Here is a 10,965-nt window from a genome sequence, read left to right on the forward strand (position 1 = left end):
TTCCTCTTTCTACATTACTTTCAGTGAAACATTTTACTACAGAACTTCGTGAGCATCCGCGGTATACAGAATATCCTACTAGAAAGCACAATCTGTAACATATAAAACTCAATTAAAAATACAGAATTAATGAAGTACTGAGCAGCCTGTAGAGGTGAAAGGTTGTCCCAAGGTAAACGTAGGATCTGTACATCTCGACTGTATTGTTTTACAAAAAAAGAATCCCTTAGAACTGAATAAGATAGTTTTCCTACATTTTTCAAGAATTTAAGATAAAATTCTATTAACACCGCTAACTGGCAGAGAGATTAAGTTCAGAGTTGCCTAAAATATGTAACTATACCTTTGGAAGAAATGCTAACTTTAATAGTGAGGGAAGTCTATTTTCTTCATTTTGAAGTTTCCGTACTTCGGTCGGTATAAACGGAACCCTTATGGGATCAATTTGTTACCCGTAAATCTGCCTGGCTTCTGCCCGTCTGTTAAGATCTCTTTTTCACAGGAACGTTTAGAGGTATTCAGGTGAAATTTATGTCAAAGTCCGTTGGCGGAGTAAAAAATTTAAGCTGCTGAATCAGTGCAGCCATACAAGACGACTATTTATGTCAAATATTTTGATACTCGCAGACTCATTCATGAAAACCTGTCCATGAACTATGTATATACATAACTAGCTGAGCACCCGGTGTTTCCCTCGTATGTATTTATTCCAACCTTCTATTAGTCTATCTCCTTCTCCTCCCCCCCTCTTCAATCTCCTCCTCCCCCTTTCTCTGTCCATCTCCTCCTTCCCCTTCTATCCCCGCATTATCACCCGCAGGTGCTTTTTACTCGTGGCTTTGCCAGCATACAAACATGTCACATATAAAAAAAAATTTCAGACTGACAGGGCACATCGGACATACCGCGTGGATCAGTAACCAAACATTAACCGGTGGACCCTAACGCCACGGGAGGGCGCTATTGTCACGAGAGGGCGATTCGTTTGATTTGGCCGTACATTCTCCCAGACCGATCTGATGGTCGCACGTATCTCGTATTTCTGCGAGAGCTTTTGCCGAACATGAGGTTCACATGCCTATTCGTCTTTGCATTCGATTTCAGCACGACGGAGCTCCCGCGCATTTCAGCAGACAAGTCAGGGTCCATCTGCAGGCAACCGTTCCCGGCCGTTAGATTGGTCGCGACGGGTATCTCAAGGGCTTTGTGAGGGGAACACCTGTTACGTCGCCGGACGACCTAGTGGGCAGGATTGTTGCGACAGCAAGATGTCTTCGAGACACGCCAGGTATCTTTGAACTGTGCGCCTTTCAATGCGGTGTCGGCGACGCATCTGGACAAAATTTTAAGCATCTCCTGTAGTGGGCTTCCATTTGTAGGATGCGACGAAATAACTGTAACACCATTTAATAGCCCCGGATTGCCCTTGCGACCCCCGGTCCCTATGTGATTACTGATGCTTGTTGGATGCCCCATGTGGCATGCCAGTTTATATAAGTTTTCTTTTTCAATCACCCTGTATTTCACGTATTTCACAAATATTTTTATACCTATTTCACTTGCATCTCTATCGAATTTCGCCCTGCACTTCCGTTTTCACGCAACTCAATGTTTATGACGTCATATCTTCTGAATTATGTTTTTTTACAGTGATATAATTCTGAAGGTACATCCAGTAGTATATGTGGATACTGTCCGCGAATTGTGCTGCAAATTGAGTTAGTAGGAAAGAAGTAATACATTAAAAGGTCATTCCTGATGCGGCAGTTTCACTGCATGAACAGCGAAAACGTAATACGCGATTAACTTTTTCCGTTTCATCATTTGCTGAGGTTGGTTGGTTCAAATGGCTCTGAGCACTATGGGACCTATCATTTGAGGTCATCAGTCCCCTAGAACTTAGAACTACTTAAGCCTAACCAACCTAAGGACATCACACGCATCCATGGTCGAGACAGGATTCGAACCTGCGACAGTAGCAGCAGCGCGGTTCCTGACTGAAGCGCCTAGAACCGCTCGGCCACAACGGCCGGCTGCTGAGGTTGTCAGCGACAAAAAGTGTCGTTAAGGTTTGAAGCTGTGTGTAACATTGGTTGCAGGGAACTAAGTGGTCTCATTCTCAAGTACTCGATGAATATAATCTGGCTTTTTCCGTCCGCAGCTCGTGGTCGTGCGGTAGCGTTCTCGCTTCCCACGCCCGGGTTCCCGGGTTCGATTCCCGGCGGGGTCAGGGATTTTCTCTGCCTCGTGATGACTGGGTGTTGTGTGATGTCCTTAGGTTAATTAGGTTTAAGTAGTTCTAAGTTCTAGGGGACTGATAACCATAGATGTTTAGTCGATAGTGCTCAGAGCGATTTTTTGGCTTTTTCCGCCTCGTGAGTTACGCCTCTTTTTGGCCCTCACCTCCATTTTTTGAGAGATAGGTGGCTCTTACCCCCACAATGGTCCTTTCCAGATAGTAGTTGATATGTGTACGAGGTTTTGTTCAATCAATTCAGTAGTTTATGAGGAGGTGGGGAAGATAGATACATACATACATACATACATACATCCACTTTTATAATATGTATGGATTAAGTTTGTACGGATCCGTCATAGGGATAGCCCTAGCAGCACTTCTCCGATTTCTTTTACTTCTTACATTCAAAACTTTTCTCACATATCGTAATCACATACGAGAAATCTATTAATAAAAGAAAATTTTAAGTATTTTCACCTAAGGCTTTTATTTTATTTAGAAAAGACTTTCTGGAAATAAAATAACGAACTGAGAACACAAATTTTATTCGCTCTGAATGAAGCCTAATTGGCGCACTGATTCGGGACTGTACAGTCTTCGAACAGAAACTTCTTGATCGCCCCTTATATTTGTCTTATGGACACAGCACCTGGGGTGATGGTATGAGGCGCTATTTGGTTCACAACAGGGTAACCTGTGGTTAGCGTAGCCGGTAATTTGGTCAGTACCATTACATTTCGGACGCGTTGAGGCGGCTGTCTGCACCCTATCTTCAGGATCTCCTTGACGTCACCTTTCTACAAAATAACGCAACACTACATGTTGCTCGTGATGTCCTGATCTACCACGATACTGAGGACGTTCGACCGTTGTCATGACCATCAAATTCTACAGATCTCTCACTGATTCGAAACCTTTGGTCTTGGGCGGCCGAGAGACTGCCACGACACCAGTCGTCAGCCACTACCAGTCTTGTATTCTGACATAGAGCCAAAGCAGCATGGGGGGAGGCAGATTCTCTGTGTACTCACATTCACACCCTGTGTATCCCCAAATTACACAGAAATTTAACTGTGCATTTTACTACCAGCCTATACAGTATAAACACAGTAAGTACAATTGCCTTACTATCTTCCCTACTGTTGCAGTTTTAATGGCCAGTGGTGTAAAATCACAAATGCTGCAGAATCTAAAACGGATTTATTTCATGCAGCTGTTGTCATATTACAAACGTATCTATTTTTAAATCAAATAGTAACTTACTGCGCTCGACAGGCTGAATTTTAGATCAAGGATTACGTCCTTGTACTTATTACCGAAGCATGCGTGTACACCCCCGTACGAATTACGGATTCATGTCGTTGAAAATGGAAATTTCTGCGTATGTTTTTCTATATAAAAAAGTGGATAGTTTATTTCTTCAGAACTGAATAGATACGTGCAAATCCTCTGTCTTTATCAACACAAGCAAAACAATTTCTTCGAAATGCATTAATCAGTTCTTATTTTATTTTAGAAACTTATTTATTTAAGTCTCCTGGTGGCGTGTATCTCAAAATCTGCGCTACTCCAGCTTTGCTTTTTACTTTATGATGCGCAACATACGTATTCGCTACCGTGGTCTTCAATGCACCAGGCTGTATCTGGACCACTAGTAGGAAAATTCTTCTTCTTTCCACTTTAGGGTCAGAACAAACAAGACGTGTGTCGGTTATCGAAGCAACGTCGTCTGGAATGAGAAATATGATGTAGCTAATGGTAAATGGTTTGTCGGATAGGAGGACTGATCTCGATGTGGCCTTGTGCCTCTTCGACAAGAAGTAGGTTGTATACTGACGTGGAAATTAACTTTCTGCTTTTCCATTCATTTCCATATTCATTCATGAACATTCTGTATTTTCTCACTACTTCATTGTAATATTAACAACAATCAGTTAATCAAAGCAAAAAGCTCTTCACCGTGAGATCAATGCGTCGTAGCACAATCTATATACGGTCAGTCGCTAGGGCAAGTTCCCTTCCTTAGTCATTTCGTTTTGAAAGTGATGTGTGTTAGTTTTTTCCTAGATTCGACAAAGGCTCCTAAATGGCCTTAGCAGAGGAAACTGATAGAATTGTCACTATGGATCACGGCTTTAGAAATAATCGCTTCTTTATGTCTGAACTTTGCCTGGAACTACAAGGTGGAAACGCATTTCATTTTATATGGTGAGACAATTATGGGATGACTTGACTTGCAGTCAGTATTTACAGCCATCCAATAGATAAAAGCGGCAGTATCGTGCGAAAGGAGACATTGATACTATTTGTACTCTACTTTATAGCGACCATGACATGATGCATATTTCCCTGTTCGGCCAGTGTAAATTTTACCTTAAATGTTTGCCCCATTTCTGATAAAACTATTGAATTTACAGCAATGAAGTTTCTAACACACTCGAAGAAGCTATTCTGGATCATACCAAACCTTAAATACGTTGTTGTAGTTGCACATTTAAAAAAAAACTGGAAGAACCGGTCCCATACGTTGAAACTTCTTAATTTAACACTCTACTTAGAAGAAAATAATACAAAACTTCACATTATTTGAGGCTCCATGGCGGAAGACGCTTGTTATTCAGATGCCTACAATATTCACTGTATTATTTTGGATACTTCTGTAGCAAATGGCACATTTCTAGTAGAATATATTCTATCAGGGAAACCGATGTTAAAGAAAATAGAACGAATTTGAAAACTTAAAGACGTATAAAAACTACCTGCCGTATATGCTTTGTCTTCTTTGGTTTCCAGCGATTCCTCCAACTTCATTTAATAACGTCTAGCCACCTGTCTTGGACTTTTTGCCATGTCTGTCGCTGATCTTTCAGCATCCTGCACTCTGCAGTTGTCAGAATAGTGAAAATCCGAGACCATGTTCTACTCAGGAATAATCTCTGATTATTTTAGTATCCAACACTTCGGAATATTTCCACCGTTACATGTGATAACAGCATCATGGACTTCTATTTCTAATGTTTTCAAACTTATAAATACAGTTTCTGGTAGATGGTTCCAAATCGAACTGTTTAGACACTTATTTGTAATTGGTGTCTGTCGATGGGAAAAACTTTTTCAGCATCTCAGATTTCAGGCTTGGCCAAATCTTAATTCAGTTTTCAAATTACAGTAACAGAACGTACACTGTTTGTTAGGATGTAATTTTTGGGGGAAAATGGGAGGCTCTGAATTATATGTATCCTTTCTGCATCCCGAAAGGTCTAAACGGGATTTCTAACATTTTAATAAGAGTCAACCGTCTGAAAAATGAGACTTTGATACTGGAAACATGCATTTCATAATCTATACAAGTTCCCTAATGGGTGAAAAATCTCTAAAAAAAACCTTCGATTTTCTGAATGACCATCACTTGGACTCCTTAAATGTGATTCGTTTCATTTTCATTCTGGTGTTGTTCCCTCGTGTGCTCTATTGCAAATGTCGGCTGACGATGATGCCAGTCACTCATGCGGACAACACACGCAGACCGAGACGCCATATCATTCCTCTGGTCGATGGCAGCGCGCCATTCGCATAAATTACCCGTCTCATACTGCATACGTAACTGGCAGTCCGGGTTAACCCCCTTACTTTTCAGATGACCTCGATGGACGCAGATCAGCCCACAAACCAGCTCTCCTTCTTACACTTGCATCGCAGCGGTTGCTCTGCTTCCCGTCAGCTGTGAAAGAGACGGAGCATAGTTTCAGTGGTCACTGAAGCAACAGTTCTAGGACTGGTTTCCACAGGTACTACAAAGACCTGCTGACAAGATACCTAAATGTCTCAATTACATACACATTTATCCAACAAGACATAAATCATGTACCGAACACATTTTTATGTTTTCTGTAATACATACAAACATTTTACGAGTTTCAATTCCCTTACCAAATTCAGAAACGGATTTCTGCGAAAGTTAAATCAGCAATTTGACTGTCACCTGTTTTTTTAAAACCTTTAACATTTCGTGTCAGGTTGAATTACACCTATGAAGTGGATTACAGATGATATACGTAATCATGAATACTTGGCTGTGATCTATCTGACATAAACAAACAAACGAATATTACAATTTCCCTAACGTTCATAAGCTTATTTTCAGCACCTGTGTGTTAGTGTGTGGTCTGCTCATCCCCCCTCTTTACATAACAGATGCTTATTATTCTTAACTATGTTGTAACACACAACCCCATCTGATTGACCTTTTGCCTGTAGCTACGCACAGAACTGCAACTAAGTCAGAATCATTTTAGAGGAAGCTATTCGACAGTTCAGGTACTGTCCTAAATAATGTTGCGTTCAAGAGAAGCCTTTTGGTACAACCATTCATGTTGTAGCTGATAGGACAGCAGAATATTGTCCGTTCCTCAACGGTCCCTCTCCATTTCTCCAATTTAGCTTCCTCGTTATTCCTTCACCAAAACATTTTCTCCCTCGCCTTTACTTCTGTTTACTTTTACTTTATTTTCCTTCGTGTTCTCTTTTAAATTGCCAATTCTGTCTACATTATTTTCATTTCTCAGTACAGCTATTCCCAAGTAATAGCTTCAGAACTCCAAGACTGTCTACAGGAATAACAATGAGAATGTGCCAATAACTTTTGAAAATCTAGCCAAATGAACATTTTCTTTACTCGTATATAGCTCCTGTTCTGAGCTGATTCTCTTTATATTTCTGGTGGAACTGGCATGTATTTCATACAGAGATATGATTGTTTCTAAAAGCATACAGAATAAATGGTGCGCTGTGCACACTGTCATAAAGGTCTGATGATAATACTTTCTCTGTATCATTTTGGAAAATAAAACAGTTCCTTTGCATGAAAGACATGTAAATTTCACAAGTGTACATCTCCGCTTAAAGATGGGCATTGGCTTTAAATTAGTCAGACATTTCACGAAATTTTGAAATGTGGCAGTATTATTCCCTCTCGGAATTCTGTTAGTTATCCTTATCTTCCACATTATATTTTGATATTACTCCTGCAATACGTAAATAAGGAGACATAAATAAAGGATAGTAAAGTCAAATTAATAACATACCTGAAGAACGTATAGCATCATTGTTAAGGCAGAAAAGGAAGTAACAGTGGTATTTTTTCGGAGGAGTATTTCAATAGTAAAGTGTAAGAATATTTTGTATTAATTAATATTAAAAGAATTGACTGTGACCAAAATAAATTTATAGTGTAGCTGATGAAAACACCGAAAAGATGTAACTGTGTATTCACAGAAAGAAACATAAGAGATCGTATTGTGTCCAAAAACACCGTCATTGTATGCTCAACCCGAGATACATAAGAAAAGGATACTGTTTCGAGTGACTGTTAATATGCACATCCTGTTAGAATGTTACATATATCAGAATGAATACACCATACATTTTCTGTTGATATTAAAAATGTAAAGGATCCAGATAATGGAAAACTCATATTGTTTGAGATCTCCAATGTATATACAATCATTCTGTTAGCTGAGACTATCTAAATCATTAAAAATTACCTTCCCGAACGAGAAAATTGGTCAAACTGAAGTTTATGAAATGGTAGAACTTAAACAGTTAATCACTGCATACAACTAATTCTCATTCCAGAACGAAATTTATCTCCAAGAGGATGGGTTGGCAATGGGTTCATGGCTTTCAGGTACATTAGCTAATATTTTCATCAATACTTTAGAAGAAAAGATTTTTAGTAGGTTCACTCGAAAATCCAAGAAAATTTTCAATTATCGTAATAGTAGCAAATAAAGTAGCACCAGGCTGCAAGAATGGCTTTCAAAAATCAAATGGCTCCGAGCACTATGGGACTCAACATCTGTGGTCATAAGTCCCCTAGAACTTAGAACTACTTAAACCTAACTAACCTAAGGACATCACACACATCCATGCCCGAGGTAGGATTCGAACCTGCGACCATAGCAGTCGCTCGGTTCCTGACTGAGTGCCTAGAACCGCTAGACCACCGCGGCCGGCAAGAATGGCTTTATAATACTTTTATTCCATGACTGATTTCGAGACTTCATGCCTCATATTCAAATGTACCTTTGTTCATCGTAAATTTTTTTCAAAAATTACATACGTCAATACATATACAACGTAACTGCATTTCTCGTAATTTACATCTTATAAGTATCCAGTCTACCACATCATGCGATTAAGTTAGAGTTCCTGTTGTAAGTAGACTGTTTAAGGTTTTATAATGGTAACGCCATGTAGCGCTCTATATGAAAATCACTGGCTGTGCTGTGTGCAGTCTGTGGCTGGGTGGCATTGCTGTAATATTCGCCATTGTAGTGTTGGGCTGTTGGCTGTTAACAGCGCATAGCGTTGCGCAGTTGGAGGTGAGCCGCCAGCAGTGGTGGATGTGGGGAGAGAGATGGCGGAGTTTTGAAATTTGTAAGACTGGACGTCATGAACTGCTATATATATTATGACTATTAAGGTAAATACATTGTTTGGTCTCTATTAAAATCTTTCATTTGCTAACTATGCCTATCAGTAGTTAGTGCCTTCCGTAGTTTGAATCTTTTATTTAGCTGGCAGTAGTGGCGCTCGCTGTATTGCAGTAGTTCGAGTAACGAATATTTTTGTGAGGTAAGTGATTTGTGAAACGTATAGGTTAATGTAAGTCAGGGCCATTCTTTTGTAGGGATTTTTGAAAGTCAGATTGCGTTGCGCTAAAAATATTGTGTGTCAGCTTAAGCACAGTCATGAATAATTTTTCTAAGGGGACGTTACATATGTCGACCCTTAGCCGAGGATACCTCACTGGAATCTTCTGATTTTTTCTTGTAGTTTGTGTAATTAGTGTAGATTTTGTTTATTGCTAGCGCGTAATTGTAGAGAGAATCTCCTTTGTAGTTGCAGTCTTTCATTGTTGTACAGTAAAACAGGTGTGGCACACATGTAAATTTGCACCAAGTATTTCGCAGCTGCGCTTGCAATTAACTAGATATTATTTTCAGTGCTATGTTAATGTGTTTCCTTATTTTTGCTCTTCAAATTGTGCTTTTCTGTGTTATCGTGTGAAATATTGTGACAGTTATGGCGTGTGAAAAACGTAATACTAGGCTCCAAAGTAAACTGAGAAATGACAATGAAGACGAAAGCAGTGTGTTAGCGCAGCCGAGAAATGAATTAACTAATGTTCAAAGTAGTAATTTGGTAATTGTGCATAGGGAAATGGAGCGGGCTGCAAATAATGGCGTAGACAGTGAAACAATTAGTGAACAGGGAAGCATTATCGATCGATCCGTCGGCAACAGCTCGCCTCAGGAATCGGGAATGACAGGACACAATCTTGCAAATACTGCAGATTCAGGTTTTGGGTCCTCACCGTTTTCTCAAATAAGTCAAGACACATTTTCTTCTTGTCAAAATGTGAATGTTGCCGGTGCAACTTCACTGCCAAAAAGCACTGAGGAACATGTTTCAGACACCAGCGCATTGTTATTACAGTTAATGCAACAAATGGGACAAAGGCTACAAAAGTTACACACAACGCTTGAACAAAATCAGAAACAAATGGGACAAAATCTTCAAAAGTTAGACACAATGGAACAACACCAGAGACAAACACAGCAACAGAATGAGATTTTCACTCTGCAGCGGAGTGTGCGCTGATATGAAACTTCCTGGCAGATTAAAACTGTGTGCCCGACCGAGACTCGAACTCGGGACCTTTGCCTTCCGCGGGCAAGTGCTCTACCAACTGAGCTACCGAAGCACGACTCACGCCCGGTGCTCACAGCTTTACTTCTGCCAGTATCTCGTCTCCTACCTTCCAAACTTTACAGAAGCTCTCCTGCGAACCTTGCAGAACTAGCACTCCTGAAAGAAAGGATATAACGGAGACATGGCTTAGCCACAGCCAGGGGGATGTTTCCAGAATGGGATTTTCACTCTGCAGCGGAGTGTGCGCTGATATGAAACTTCCTGGCAGATTAAAACTGTGTGCCCGACCGAGACTCGAACTCGGGACCTTTGCCTTTCGCGGGCAAGTGCTCTACCAACTGAGCTACCGAAGCACGACTCACGCCCGGTGCTCACAGCTTTACTTCTGCCAGTATCTCGTCTCCTACCTTCCAAACTTTACAGAAGCTCTCCTGCGAACCTTGCAGAACTAGCACTCCTGAAAGAAAGGATATAGCGGAGACATGGCTTAGCCACAGCCTGGGGGATGTTTCCAGAATGAGATTTTCACTCTGCAGCGGAGTGTGCGCTGATATGAAACTTCCTGGCAGATTAAAACTGTGTGCCCGACCGAGACTCGAACTCGGGACCTTTGCCTTTCGCGGGCAAGTGCTCTACCAACTGAGCTACCGAAGCACGACTCACGCCCGGTGCTCACAGCTTTACTTCTGCCAGTATCTCGTCTCCTTCCTTCCAAACTTTACAGAAGCTCTCCTGCGAACCTTGCAGAACTAGCACTCCTGAAAGAAAGGATATAGCGGAGACATGGCTTAGCCACAGCCTGGGGGATGTTTCCAGAATGAGATCTTCACTCTGCAGCGGAGTGTGCGCTGATATGAAGAGATACTGGCAGAAGTAAAGCTGTGAGCACCGGGCGTGAGTCGTGCTTCGGTAGCTCAGTTGGTAGAGCACTTGCCCGCGAAAGGCAAAGGTCCCGAGTTCGAGTCTCGGTCGGGCACACAGTTTTAATCTGCCAGGGAGTTTCATATCAG

At 41.0% G+C, this 10,965-nt stretch overlaps 1 non-coding gene across 1 annotated transcript; it reads right to left on the bottom strand.

Moving 5' to 3' along the window:
- Positions 1-9,933: 9,933 nt before the first annotated feature.
- On the bottom strand, positions 9,934-10,008 carry Trnap-cgg (transfer RNA proline (anticodon CGG)). The gene has a single exon. It is a non-coding gene; the product is annotated as a tRNA-Pro (tRNA).
- Between the last annotated feature and the right edge of the window lie 957 nt (positions 10,009-10,965).

The sequence above is a fragment of the Schistocerca nitens genome, chromosome 3, assembly GCF_023898315.1.
Source record: "Schistocerca nitens isolate TAMUIC-IGC-003100 chromosome 3, iqSchNite1.1, whole genome shotgun sequence".
NCBI classification, from domain to species: Eukaryota; Metazoa; Arthropoda; class Insecta; order Orthoptera; family Acrididae; genus Schistocerca; species Schistocerca nitens.